This window comes from Paroedura picta, chromosome 3 (genome assembly GCF_049243985.1).
Source record: "Paroedura picta isolate Pp20150507F chromosome 3, Ppicta_v3.0, whole genome shotgun sequence".
Classification (NCBI taxonomy): Eukaryota; Metazoa; Chordata; class Lepidosauria; order Squamata; family Gekkonidae; genus Paroedura; species Paroedura picta.
In genome coordinates, this window is record NC_135371.1 from 175010087 (window position 1) to 175025073 (window position 14987).

General features: G+C 51.4%; 1 protein-coding gene across 3 annotated transcripts in view; it reads left to right on the forward strand.

Moving 5' to 3' along the window:
• Positions 1-14987, forward strand: part of PDE4A (phosphodiesterase 4A) — a 310971-nt gene that overhangs the window by 192089 nt on the left and 103895 nt on the right. The window lies entirely within an intron of this gene.

Genomic DNA, 14987 nt, shown 5'->3' on the forward strand with positions numbered 1-14987 from the left:
CGGTGTTAACTTGGGAAGAATCTCACGCAGCTGCCCGGGGCAGAGAGATCCAGATGCTCACGAAATCCTCAGTCCCCAGTCGTGTGTCAAGGAGTTTGGAATCTGTTCCCAGTCTTGGTTCTCTAGCCCAAGTGCAATTTTAAAGAGGCCCACAAGATTTTGGGCACAGACGCTTTCTGGAGTCGTAGCTCCTGTCAGTTGCAGCTGGGATGGGGGGCTGATAAATTTATTCCAAGAGCTCCCCCAGTTCCCCCTCATTTGCTTTCCTTCGCATCCCCTCTCTGCTCCTGCTTGGAAGCTGCATCACGGGCTGGAGAGATCCATCACGGTAACAAATTGGACCCTTTGTGCCCGTCACGTGGCTTAATGGCTTGTTAGTTCTGCAAGGTGGCCATTTTTGCGTCTCCAAGTGGAAGGGAGGGCTGGGAGGCGGCGGGGGGGGGGGGGGCTGGAGAAGCCGGTGGAAAAAACCCATCTCATCTGCTCACCTTTTGATATTTATCGAACTCCTCCGTAATTACTCTGCTGCTCGCGGGGCCAGGCGATGGAATCAAGATCTCTGCCAGGTGACGGGCGGCTTCACAGGCAGTCTTTTTGCAGATTTCTAGAAGGCTTGGGGAGGAGGGGGACTCTTTCGGTTCCTTCAGTCTTGTCCAGTTTTGTTGAATCCTAACATCATAGAGTTGGAAGGGTCCTCCAGGGTCATCTAGCCCAACCCCCTGCACTAGGCAGGACACTCACAACCCTCTCGCTCACCCACTGTCACCTGCCACCCCCTTGAGCCTTCACAGAATCAGCCTCTCCGTCAGATACTTAAAAATCTCCAAAGACGAAGAGCCCACCACCTCCCGACGAAGTCTGTTCCCCTGAGGAACCGCTCTGACTGTCAGGAACTTCTTCCGGGTGTTTAGACAGAATTTCTTTTGCATTAATTTCATCCCATTGGTTCTGGTCCGTCCCTCCGGGGCAAGAGAGAACAACTCTGCTCCATCCTCTATATGGCAGTCTATCAAATACTTGAAGATTGTGATCAGATCCCCTCTCTGTCGCCTCCTCTCCAGGCTAAACAGACCAAGCTCCCCCTTTCCTTTCCTCCTACGTCTTGCTTGGTTGAAGAAGGCTGTCCGCAGCTTAGACCCACCCACTTTTCAGGGGCACCTCCAGACGGGCAGCTGTCATTCAGGAATCCGGAACATCTCGGCCGTATCTCAGAGAGAGGCTTCGGATCTATTTTGGGAGAGCTCCCAGCTGGGATTGTCAAACGGTAGATCAGGAAAGGGAACGTGGGACAGAAAGAGCACATCTGTGCTTTAAATCTGGCTCCGTGGGAGTGCATCTTGCTGGGCGTGCCGAAGGTCCCAGGCTCGGCCTCCAGTCAAAAGAATCAGGCAGGAGGTAGTACGAAAGAGCCCTAAGCTAAGAACCTGGGGAGCAGCTGCCTGCCTTAGTAGGCAAGGCTGACCTTGATGTGCTGACGGGATGATCCAGTTTAAGGCAGCTTCAGAGCTCTGGAATCCAAAGCCAGATTTCAGCCTTTGTCCCTGGGCAGTATAAACGGGAGTTTTTCCTACGTGGTTTAATCAGGGCTTCTGTCAGTCAAGGGTAGCCACACTGTCTCTCCCCAGATGTCCATGGACTACAATTACCATGAGCCCCTGCCTGGGCAGGGGCTCATGGTAATTGTAGTCCATGGACCTCTGGAGACCCACAGTTTGGCCACTCCTGGTACATGAGAGGTGCCACACATTCTCGTATCTGCTGTGCACGGCAAAGTTCACACATCTGTGCGGAACAAGACAAAAAAGCGAGGAAGAAAGATGCGGTCAAAAATAAAACTTGCTCTTAGAATCGTAGAATGATAGAGTGGGAAGGGCCCATAGAGGCCATCTAGTCCAACCCCCTGCTCAACGCAGGATCAGCACAAAGAACCAGAACTAAACATATCAAATATCCTTTAATTTTTTAAGATTCTGTGAATTTAGACAGATTGTGAGTGGTTAGACAGGAAGGGTCATTTCAGTGCTTGGCTCTTGTGGCCCATCCTTGCATGCCCAGGGAAATGCTGATCACAACTTTGGGGTCATTTTCGTCCAGGCCAGACTGCCCCAGGGATCCTGAAGGGGGTTTGCCCTTCTTCTGGGCCCAAAACAGGGCATTTTGCTTGGGGTTGGACTAGATGATCCTCAGCTCTTTCCCAGTTCCGTGTTCCTGTGAGCAAAAATTCCAGTAGTAAACCGTTAAAAGACTAAACGTGTTTCAACTTGAAGTGGATTTATTGGGCTGCAGTAGGCAAATTTTAAGGTATATTTTATTCATAATATATTATGTAATTTTTTTTTCTTTTAGAAATAAACCTGTAAAGAATGACTTTGCTGGGCATGGCTCAATACCATATTGACACTTCCTTTGTACTTATGAAATTTTAATTCTGTTAATTGTGGAATAATTGTATTTTAATGGGGAAAAAAGGGGAAGGGGGCGGGAGCCAAGGGAGCATATTGAACCAAGTTTGGCCTCTTACAGTTGAAAATGGAGACTTTTAATATTTTGGTTGTTTCATAAAAGCTGTTCACGTTATTTAGGGATTTTGGAGAGTGATTGTTCCTTTCTTTATAACATAGTTCTTTGGACTCTTTAGGTTTTTGCATTGGTTGGGTGTTCATGATCCACCCCTTTTGTTTGGTATGTAGAAGAGAAAGAATTCTCTCCATATCCTTGTCCTTCCATCCTTCCTCCCTCCCTCCCTCCCTCCCTCCCTCCTTCCTTCCTTCCTTCTTCCCTCCCTCCCTCCCTCCCTCCCTGAGAGCCAGTTTGGTGTAGTGGTTAGGAGTGCGGACTTCTAATCTGGCATGCCAGGTTCGATTCTGCGCTCCTCCACATGCAACCAGCTGGGTGACCTTGGGCTCGCCACGGCACTGATAAAATTGTTCTGACCGGGCAGTGATATCAGCGCTCTCTCAGCCTCACTTACCCCACAGGGTGTCTGTTGTGGGGAGAGGAAAAGGAAGGCGACTGTAAGCCGCTTTGAGCCTCCTTCGGGTAGGGAAAAGCGGCATATAAGAACCAACTCTTCTTCTTCTTCTTCCTAACTTCCTCCCTCCCTCCTTCCTCCCTCCCTCCTTCCTCCCTCCCTCCCTCCTTCCTTCCTTCCTTCCTCCCTCCCTCCCTCCCCCCTCCCTCCCTCCCTCCTTCCTCCCTCCCTCCCTCTCTCCCTCCCTCCTTCCTTCCTTCCTTCCTTCCCTCCCTCCCTCCCTCCCTCCCTCCCTCCTTCCTTCCTTCCTTCCATTCATCCATCCATCCCTCCTTCCCTCCTAACTTCCTCCCTCCCTCCTAACTTCCTCCCTCGCTCCTTCCTTCCTTCCATCCATCCATCCCTCCTTCCCTCCCTCCCTCCTAACTTCCTCCCTCCCTCCTTCCTCCCTCCCTCCTTCCTTCCTCCCTCCCTCCCTCCCTCCCTCCCTCCCTCCCTCCCTCCTTCCTTCCTTCCTCCCTCCCTCCCTCCCTCCCTCCTAACTTCCTCCCTCCCTCCCTCCTTCCTCCCTCCCTCCCTCCCTCCCTCTCTCCCTCTCTCCCTCCCTCCCTCCTTCCTTCCTTCCTTCCCTCCTTCTCTCTCTCTCTCTCATATACCTTGAATTAAGCTTTTCTTGGTTTTGAAGCTGCTCATGTGTACAAGGAAACCTAGGCCTATTCTGCACACACAGGATAATGCACTTTCAATGTGATTTGGCAGCTGGATTTTCCTGTGCAGAACAGGAAAATCTACTTCTAAAGTGCATTGAAAGTGCATAATCTATTGTGTGCAGACTAGGCCCTAAACTGAGAATTAGACCTTGTTGGTCTTCAAGGTGCCCCTGGACCCGGCTTTCTCATCCAGGGTTTCTTGACGGTCCTGGAAGGGTTTCCTGAATGGGTGGGAGTTAATTAATTGCTTATATATTTCTTAAACATTTTAAACATTTACTGGGTGCTATGACCATATGTGGTCATGTCGACCCACCCACTCCTCCCAAGGTGGCCAATGACGGGCCTGGAGGGGGTGGGAAGGGGCGGGGCCCCAGGTGGGCGTGTCCACAGCTCTGTTTCCCAACCACCTTCTGCACAATTGGGCCACTTGTGGGGTTTCTCAGAGCCTGAAGGATGTTCCAGGGGGTTCTCAGCTGCAAAAAGGCTAAGAGAGGCTGCCCTCGGCTCACACGTTGTTCTGTTGCTGCAGTCCAACATGGAGACCCATCTGAGGTCTGTAAGGACCAGATTCCCTGTATGGACTTTTTCTCCCTCCTTGATCACTTCCCCTCCCTCTTAATGCACCTGTTGCCTTCCTCCAGCGCTCACCTGTTCATCTGGCTGTCAAGGCTCAAAAAGGTTTCAGTCGATTAATAGCCTGGCCTTTTAAATGAAGAACTGCTTGAATCCCCCCCCCACCATTTGCATATTATCAGCAGTTCAACAGAGGCCCTTTTGTGAGGGATGGGAAAGGAGTCTCGGGTCTGGTCCAGGTGAAAAACTTGGCAATTAAGCCAGACAATAATTGCGCTCGAATAAAGGAAGGCAGCTCCCCAGGGGGGGAGGAGGAGGGGGGGGGAAAAGACATCTTTCGTGTTTTCTTTTTTTCACCACTTTGGGAATGCAGAAGCAAAAAAAACGATAACCTTGCAGCCAAAATGTTTCGGTAAACGAGGGAACAAATAGACAAGGCATGATGGAGCGTTGGTCTAGCGTCCGCGATAGTTAGAAACCCCCCTGTGCCACAGTGGCCAAAGCCCAGGGGCCATCGGGAGGTCTCCCAGCCGGGCCAGCACTCCAGAAGCCCCCCCACTGGTGCCCCCCAAGCACCAAGAAGAATCACAGAATCATAGAGTTGGAAGGGGCCATAGAGGCCATCTAGTCCAACCCCCTGCTCAACACAGGATCAGCCCTGAGCATCCTAAAGCATCCAAGGAAAGTGTGTATCCAACCTTTGCTTGAAGTCTGCCAGTGAGGGGGAGCTCACCACCTCCTTAGGCAGCCCCTTCTACTGCTGAACTAGACTCCTAGTATCCTAGAGTGGGAAGGGGCCATGCAGGCCATCTAGTCCCACCCACTGCTCAACACAGGATCAGCCCTAAGCATCCTAAAGCATCCAAGAAAAGTGTGTATCCAACCTTTGCTTGAAGACTGCCAGTGAGGAGGAGCTCACCACCTCCTTAGGCAGCCGATTCCACTGCTGAACTACTCTGACTGTGAAAAACGTTTTCCTGACGTCTAGCCTATATCATTGTCCTTGTAGTTTAAGAGAGATCTTCCCTGCCCCAGACGCAAACCTCGTGGTTATCAGCCAGGCTCTGCTGCTGATGCTTATCCAGTCCCCTCTGAAAGCTGAACCCTCTTTCTCCAAAATTCTCGGTGACTGCCAAGAAAAGGTATCCGAGGCTGCTGTGGCACCATTGGGAGATGTCCCTGCTCCTGGCAGGGGATTTACGGAAGTTCTGTTCCAAAGCAAAACAACAAGCCTTGCGAGGTTGCTGCATCCCAGGAAACGGGCTGCCCCTTGCCCAGTCACAACCAGTTAGATTCATTCCTCCGTCAAGACTGTGGGGAAGAGAAATGCCCAATATGTTAACAAGTTGACATGGGAGGGATTGACTGCCCCATCTCCTGCATCCCCCCAGGAGGCAGGGGAGGGAAGCAGCCATGGCCGGCAGAAAGTCCGGAGTTCAAACCTCGCTCAAAGGGCTATGTTGTGAGTTCTGCAGAAGACCTCCACCCAAGACCCTGGAGAGTGGCTTCCAGTCTGAGCAGACAACGCTAACCTCGAGAGCCGGAGGGTCTGATTCGGCAGACATGTGTCCGCTCATGTGGCGAGCTCCCCCTCACTGGCAGTCTTCAAGCAAAGGTTGGATACACACTTTTCTTGGATGCTTTAGGATGCTTAGGGCTGATCCTGCGTTGAGCAGGGGGTGGGACTAGATGGCCTGTGTGGCCCCTTCCAACTCTATGATTCTATGATTCATGCGAGCAGTCCGGCCACTTGCTTTGTTCCTGCTCAGCACACGGGAAACGGAGGTTGGCAGGAGGCAGGACGGCCAAGCGTCTTGGGGGCCATGTGGCTGGCAAAGCAAAAATTGCCGTCCATGATCCGAGGAACGAAGGCCAAGAACAGGCAGATGGGCCGGGGGCAGAGGCGGCAACGAAAGGAGAATGAGTCCACGCTAAAAAGAACTGGAAGGGCCTGGTTAGAGAGGAGCCGTGACCTGCAGGCCTTGCTCATTCCGGTGCCCCTCGAGTGGGCTCAGTTTTATCTGATGTCTCCTGTGCTTAAGAACAAAATACACCCCCGACGTGCCGTGTGGTCCTTCAGAAGCACCGTGCCAAACGGCACCTCGGACCACAGGTCGGCTTGCCAAAGGTCCCACCACAGTGGCTGCAGGCTGCGCTCGATGACTTCAATTCCATGGTCCCAGAGGACGTCGGAGGCCAAGGGCCTCTCCCTGTAGCCCGATTGGAGCCACTGTCCATGACGGTCAAGCCAAGCCAAAAGATCGCCACCTAACTGGAGAGCCGCTGTCAGTCTGAGTGGGCTATTCTGTCCTTGATGCCTTATCAGGCAACTGGGCCTGTTCTTGGCAATTCATGCTACACTCTGTGGGTCTACAGATTTCGGCCTGAGGCTATATTTAGGGACCCTCCTGAGAGGTCTGAGCCGTCTGCTTCTTGCGTTTCAGGGATGCGACGCTCCCTTCGTTCCCTCTGTCACCCGGCGGGTGGCAAGATCCCGTCTTTCAAACGTCTTGATTTCAATCACAAACCTTCTAATTGGAGAGCTCTGAAAATGACGACTTTGGCGGCCTTATCCTTCTAATCATTATTTGGGGGACTGGGGAGGCGGGGGGAGCCGGGAGAAGAATCGAGGGTGTGATCTCATCCGACTGTTTATCCTCTCTTGTGATTCTCCCTTCAAGGAGAATTGGGGGGTGGGGGGGCTATTTATAGGCCCTTACTCATGTTTAAATAAAATAATTCCATTTGCCCGCAGCTCTGCACGAAATCGGCTCATATTTATTAATTTCGGTGCGTTGTCGCTTGTCTTCTGAGCCTAGAGATTTTGTGGCAGGCAGAAAGCGTTTTTTAAATCAAGGGTCCGCTGAAGTTGAAGAGGAGTGGGGGCGGACATTAATGGGGTCAGTGGCTTCCTTGTACATGCTAATTATTATATTTTATTATTATATTAATTATTATTATTATTATTATTATTATTATTAACCAAGCGGGTGCCTTGGTTAAAAACCCCTCCCCCCCAAAAAAATTGGCATTAGCATGTTGTTGTTGTTATTATTATTATATTATTATTAATAATAATAATATTAATAATAATATAATAATATTAATAATAACAATAACAACATGTTAATGCCAGTTTTGGGGGGGTAGAAGGGGTCTTTAACCAAGGCACCCGCTGCTCTTCTGTATGTGATACTTATTAAATAGCTAATAACAAGGTCATATAACCAACTCCTTTCCACAAGATAATTACAGATTGTTTATTGGATGGGTCCCCAGCGTGGCGCCCAGGAGCACCACGAAATCCACCGACACCTCTTGTGGTGCCCGGCAAGTGTTTAGACAAATTGGGAGAGGCCTGGTGGGGCTATCGGCCGTTGGAGATTTGATCAGCTGCACAGGTTTTTGGAAATGTTGCTTTGGCATCAGCTGTTTCCACAATATGTGGATCTTCAGGGTAGAACTGAAAGTTTGTGGCAGCCATTTGGAGTCTGGCTCCGCCCTCTGCGGCGGCCATTTTGTGAGCTGTGCCCACCATGCTGTTTCATCATTCCAGCTGTCCCCAGGGGCACAAAAAATTTGCGGGGCCCTGATTTATCGTATCCGAAAGAATGCCTATGGGGGAATTTCATCTTGGAATTTGGATTTCCATTGCATGAAAAAGACTGACTCTTTGTTGTGGAATCTGCTCACCCCAACATTCAACATTCTTTAAGCACTTACGGAACTATGTTAAATTGATCCTGAAATTCATTTGCCAGGTCTGATTTTTTCCCCCAAAAGCCAGAACTGCAACCTTGCAGACCGCCCCTTATGGCTTGACTAAGCATGTGCAGAGTGCTGGAGATCTGCGAGATCTGTATTGTGCATGATCGAACAGAATGTGGAGAATGTCCTGCAGGGGGCATCAGAGGAGATGTGTAATTAGCATACTTAGGTCAGGAACTTCCTGATATTTTCAAATAACCTCTTCTTGCGTCCTGATTGGTTGGAGACTTCCCACTCCTTTGAGCGCACTTCCTCCCGCTTCCCTCCTGAACAGAAGAATGAGTGCAGACAACAGTTAGACAGTTAGGTAGGACTCTCGCCCTCCTCTTTTTATACAATGTTGTTTCTCTTCATAACAAAACTATTATATCCTTTTAAGCAGCCTGGTGCTTTGCAAATTTAAACTCTGCCAGTGTAGAGGCATTGTAGACTCCACTGGAAGATCTGGGGTGTGACCCACATAGAACTCCCCCCCCCCAGTCCTTTTGAATCCGTCTGCCCAGCACTTGACACTGTTTTATTTTCTTTATACATACTCTAGCACCTCTCCTTCACTTTATTCTCACAACAACCCTTTGAGGTAGGTCTGTCTGTCTCCTCCACTTTAAGTGGAGGAAGTGGAACAGGCTTCCTTGGGAGGTGGTGGGTTCTCCATCTTTGGAGATTTCTAAACAGAGGCTGGAGAGCCATCTGACAGAGAGGCTGATTCTGTGAAGGCTCCAGGGGGTGGCAGGGGACAGTGGATGAGCGAGAGGGTTGTGGGTGTCCTGCGTAGTGCAGGGGGTTGGACTAGATGACCCAGGAGGTCCCTTCCAACTCTAGGATACTATGGTTTTCACAACAACCGTTTGAGGTAGGCCACTCTGAGAGCATGTGACTGGCCCAAGATCAACCAGCAAGCTTTGAGTCTCAGAATTTTATACCCTCGTTCCTCTTTAACTCACATCTAGCTCTGGAAACGGGTGGGAACTCTGTCCTTAGGCCGAAAGAGATCCTCATGTACCCCCCACCCCCACTGCAAAAAGAAAAAAGCAGTGGCAGAGTTGTAATTATAACGTACTGATCTTCTCGTTTCCCATGTTCTTTGCAAGCCGCCCTCAGCCGCAAGGGGCAGGCGGTACATAAATATAAGAAATAAAATAAACAAGATTCATGCATTTTAGTAGTTAAAAGAAAGACTGTCCTCGGGAAACGTTTTATGGCCCCTAGATTTTTCCCCCAAGACAAAGAGGCTGGCGTGGTCCAAAGGAAATCAGCCAAGGGATATCCCTGTGGGATGGGGGCACGGAGCACCCCTCCGGTGAAAGGGGACCCCTTTGCTGAGAGCATTAATGTGCTGGGCCTCTTGTTCTGGAGCCCAGCGCTCCCCTCCTGGCTGCATGTCGTCTGCTATTCTAATCCCCCAACGATATAGCTTGTGCCTTTCTGACTGAGCTGGTGAGAAATGTAATTTCCAAACCAGCCAGTGGTACTTTGTGGGGTCTTTGATGGGTCTCTCTCGTCCTCTCTCCTGACGGACAGAGTCGGATGGTGTTAATAACCCGTCAGCTTCGAGGTTTTCTCTTCCCTGCAGGAGGCCCTCCTGTCCCTCCCTACACTCACTTGTGGGTCACATCTTCATGTTCATGATTTGCATGGTTTAAAATGGATGATGGGGGAAGCTCTGAAGGGTGGGAAACTTGTGATCTCTCAAGACTGTCACTGAGGAAGGAGAGCTGGCAGAACGGGGAGGATTTGGGGTTGAAGGACGGGACTAGCGTCAGATCTCTTGCTGAGAAACTCAAGGCTTTTCCCCATGGACCTTTTATTGCTGTTAAATTCCCATTTCTTCACACACACACACACCCATTCTGAACATGTTTTCCTCTTTCTAGTTGTTGATTCGATGTTACATCTTCAAACTCAGCCAGCTTGGTATAATGGTTAGGAGCGTGGACTTGTAATCTGGCAGGCTGGGTTTGATTCCCCACTTGTCCTCCACATGCAGCCAGCTGGGAGACCTTGGGCCAGTCACAGCATGGATAAAGCTGTTCTGACCGAGCAGGAATACCAGGGCTCTCTCAGCCTCACCCACCTCACAGGGTTTCTGTTGTGGGGAGAGGAAAGGGACGGGGATTGGAAGCCGCTTTGAGATTCTTTCGGGTAGGGAAAAGCAGCATATAAGAACCAACTCTTCTTCTTCTTCAGTAATATCAGAGCTCTCTCAGCCTCCCCTCCCTCACAGGGTGTCTGTTGTGGGGAGAGGAAAGGGACGGGGATTGGAAGCCGCTTTGAGATTCTTTCGGGTAGGGAAAAGCAGCATATAAGAACCAACTCTTCTTCTTCTTCAGTAATCTCAGGGCTCTCTCAGCCTCACCCACCTCACAGGGTTTCTGTTGTGGGGAGAGGAAAGGGACGGGGATTGGAAGCCGCTTTGAGATTCTTTCGGGTAGGGAAAAGCAGCATATAAGAACCAACTCTTCTTCTTCTTCAGTAATATCAGAGCTCTCTCAGCCTCCCCTCCCTCACAGGGTGTCTGTTGTGGGGAGAGGAAAGGGAAGGGGATTGGAAGCCGCTTTGAGACTCCTTCGGGTAGAGAAAAGCGGCATCTAAGAACCAACCCTTCTTCTTCTTCTTCTTCTTCTTCAGTAATCTCAGGGCTCTCTCAGCCTCACCCACCCCACAGGGTGTCTGTTGTGGGGAGAGGAAAGGGAAGGCGACTGTAAGCTACTTTGAGACTCTTTCGAGTAGAGAAAAGCGGCATATAAGAACCAACTCTTCTTCTTCTTAAGGATCTTTGTCCGGATCTGGCCACAACCGAAGCGCTGTGATCTTGCGCTGTGTGGCAGAGAGGATTTTGCGCTATCGATACGGAGGCTCAAAGTGGTAAACCCGGCAGGGCGGACGTCTTCATCTGTTTCTGCCGTGCCACCAAAGAGTCCTGCTGCCGCCTTGAAGGCAAACCCCCCGTGATCCGCGCTGTCACGGCTGCTGCCTGCTTCGTCTGATGTGCAGAAGTGCAGAAACAAGATACCGTTTTTGCAAAGTGATGCTCAACATCAAGCAGTCGGAGAAAGCTCTGGAGATAATCTTCAGACGGAGCGCTCAGATAACAGAACTCGGTGCGGCCCTCTTCTGGCTAGCGGCTGCAGAGGCCAAGTGTGTTTTTGGGAGGTTCTTATCTTGTCAAGTCACCGTTTGAATGAACAGCAACCCTGAAGGGGGTTCCAAGGCAAGATACATTCTGAGATGGTTTGCCATGGCCTGCCTCTGCGTGGCAACCCTGGTCTTCCTTCGAGGGCTCCCATCCTGGGACAAACCTAGGGCTGATCCTGCCTAGCTTCCCAGATCGGGTGAGATCAGGCGAGCCTGGCCAATCCAGGGGTCGAGGGAAGAGAACTCGGAGGTGGATTGCCCTTGTCTGCCTCTGCGTAGCAACCCTGGGCTTCCTTGGTAGCTTCGCATTCAAGGACTGGCTAGGGCTGACCCTGTTTAGCTCCCAAGTTCCTTGCTAGCTTGGGCCATCTGGGTCAAATCAAGAGACAAAAAGAGGTAGCGGTTTCCCATTGCCTGCCTCTGCAGGTGCAGCCATCGACTTCTTGAGTGGTCTCCCATCCAAGAACCAAGCAAGGTTGACCTTGCTTAGCTTCCAAGATCCTTACTAGCTTGGGCCATCCAGGTCAGGGCAAGAGACAAAGCGAGGTGGTGGGTCATGGCCTGCCTCTGCACAGCAACCCTACTCCTCCTTGAGGGTCTCCCCTCCAAGCAATAACGCAGGCTGGCCCTGCTGAGCTTCCGAGATCAGTCTAGCTGGGAGCATCCAGGTCAGGGTAGGGCAGGATCCGTCCCTCCCTCCTCCTGAAATGTTTCTCCACCCACGGTCAAGAGGACCCCTTCTTCTGCTTTCCCCTGACCTTCCACCAAGGATCTTGACCTTGAGCAGACAGCCTCAAAAATAGAACGGAGTTGCGCGTGTGTGTCAGTGCCGATGTACATTGGGAACTGGAGAGAGCCAGAAGGAGCAAGGGGTGAGTCAGCCACGAGGAAGGGGGGTCTTCAATAAATCATGGGAGAAGGCCTGCCCCCTTTGGGAGGTGGGGACGTGACCTTTGCAGTGAAAAGACAAACAGCAGCCGGAGCGCTACCTGTCAAGGCGGATCCACCTCAAGGAGGTGGCATGCATGGCACGAGAGTACCCGGGGGAGTGGGCAGGAAAGAGGATATTCGGCTCCTTCCAGAGCATCATGCCTGTCCAGACAGGAAGCTGCCTTCTGCTGCATCCATCATGGTCAGTCTTGTCTGCTCTGACTGGCAGCTGCTCTCCAGGGTCTCAGGCAGAGGTCTTTGCCTGCAGGGGCTCATGGGAATTGTAGTCCATGGACATCTGGAGAGCCACCGTTTGCCCACCCAAGATGCAGATTGGAGGCAAAGGGGGTTTGGGCAGAAGGCAAGGGGAAGAGCATGGATTTCTGACACCCCTCCATCCCCTCGCACTCGGAGCACGGGGCCGTAATTTGGAAGGAGAGTTCAACTGGCCAGTGCAATCCAGGACGCATTTTCACACCATGGGAAGAAATGGGAACAAAGAAGACGAGAAAAGGGTCCATTTTTGCTACTCTGGGGGGGAAAGAGTGATTGGCGCTCGCTGACTCCGGCCTTTTCCGCAGCGGTGATTCCGTCATGTGCAAAGAAAGATCCCGCATCTTTTTTCTCTTGGGCGGCTTTATTTTCTTCCATCCTTCTGGGAACAACACTCACTTGTCCACGCTTCCTCATCAGCCGGCAGCCGTTCAGACTGACCTCGTAGAGGGTTTCTCCGGATCCCTCTCCTCCACCGGCGTTTTAATGGGGACTCTGTTAATCCTTTCGGCTGCTTTCTGTTACCATTAGAGAATAACGCACTTTCCTTTTGGGCCAAGCAGATGTTTTCAGAGGCGTGCCGTGGAAAAAAACAAGGAAGGACGGATCAAAACAAGGAAGGACGGATCAACAGCTCAGCCTGAATTTCCCCCAAGAGGAGAGGAATTGTCATTTCTACCGGCCAGTGCCCCCTTGTGAATCAGCTTTGGTGGGATTCTAGTTCTGTCTTTGTTGGGTTTAGCCTATCCGATCTCGAAGGAGATAAAGAAGAGCTCACAAGAGCTCGAAAGATTTGCCGTTTGGGTCTTTGGTGTTTTGAAGTGGGGTCTCAGGACTCATATCCTAGCGGGAGGAAGGGGGAACCTGTGCTTGGGAGATGGGCTTGGAGTCTATCCCAAAGGAAAGGAATATATGTATTGGGGGGGGGGGTTGACATGAAACTAAAGACAGGAGTGCCCTCTTCTGGTGAATAGTATTATTACCAGACAGAGCTCCAACAAAATCTGCTGGAAAGGAATTCCAAAATCTGTGATGGGAAGAGCCTTGAGGTTGCTTGTGGCTTCAGGCAACCTGGTAGGCCTTCTAGGCTAGAAGGAAGCACAGTTGGCTTGGGTTTTGCTTGCCTCTGCAGAGCAACCCCGGACAGCCTTGGGAGGGGGGGGGTGTCTCCCATTCAAGTACTAACCTGGTCCGACCCTGCTTAGCTTCTGAGATCAGACTAGGTGGGACTAGCCAGGCCACCCAGGTGAGGGCAGGAGAAGAAGAGAGGTGGTTGGTCCTTACCTGCCTCTGCGTAGCAACCCTGGACTTCCTTGGTCTCCCATCCAAGTCCTAACCCTGGTCCAACCTGGCTCAGAAGAAGAAGATGAGATGGTTTTTCTACTCTCCATTTCACCCCCCGAAAGAGTCTCAAAGCGGCTTCCGATCACCTTCCCTCCCTTTCCCCACAACAGAGACGAGGGAAGGGCAGTATACAAATTTAATAGTCATCAATCAAGAATAAATTCTTTACCTAAATGATAAATGCTTTACCTTAGCACTGCATGCTTAATGATATTCTAGTTTCATGGTTTTGGTCTAAATCTTTCCGTGCCCCAGAAGAGTCCCAGAGCAAACACCTTTCCCTTCCTCTCCTTGCAACAGACCCCCTGTGAGGTAGGTTGGGCTTGAGAGAGCTCTGAGAGAACTGCTCTGCAAGAAGAGCTCTGTGAGAACTGGGACGGGCCCAAGGTCACCCAGCTGGCTGCCTGTGGAGGAAGAGCGGAGAATCAAATCTGGTTCTTCAGATAAGGGGCCGTCGCTTTTAACCCCCACACCACGCTGGCTCTCTCCGGTTAGGCTACGAACATGGGACTTGCCCGAGGTCAGTCACCCAACGAACTCCCAAGGCAATGCGGGGATTCGAACCCAGCTCTCGTATCCCAGTCTGGCCACACCACACTGGCCGCAGAGCGGGAGCAGCGGAACCGTCTCCGAGGAAGCCGAGGCAGAGTTTCTGGTGGAAACCATCCGTGCCCGGCCTTTGTTCTCCACGCAGGCTGCTCCCTTCTGTTCTTGGGCCGTGCTTGCAGAATGTTTGGGAACGGCTGGTCCCTGCGAGCACAATGGGGATCCCGCCGGATCCCGCAAGGCTGTTTGTGTCGCCCGCCTCTGCCATTGTTTGGAACGGCTCTGCCTTCTGAGCCACGAGGTCAGGCACTAATTGAGTCCCCCGAAAAACTGCAGAGAATGGAAACAAAGGGGACACCTGTCCCCCGTCACATCTGGGAAGAGGATGATTGGAGGGAGCCCAGGCTATTAATTGCACGATGTGGCGCTTTGTCAACCTGGCAGCGATCCTTCCTCTTTCTTTGTTTCGACGCCCCCCCCTCCCAAAAATCAAATCCTTCCGTTTGGTTCCGACAGCGGCTTCTTTGCGCCTGACGGAAAGGCTCCCCACTGTTTACTCGCCCTCCTCCCAGGGCCCTGTCCAAGAACTGGGGGAGCTACCATTTCCTGTGCAGAGCCATGGAGCTGGCACACCGCAGGGAAATGTGCAGGTTTCCAGCAGACTCTCACTTGTGCCAGAGAGGACTGAGAGAAAGAGATGGGGGGGGGCAGTTTGGAAAATGTACAGAAACCTT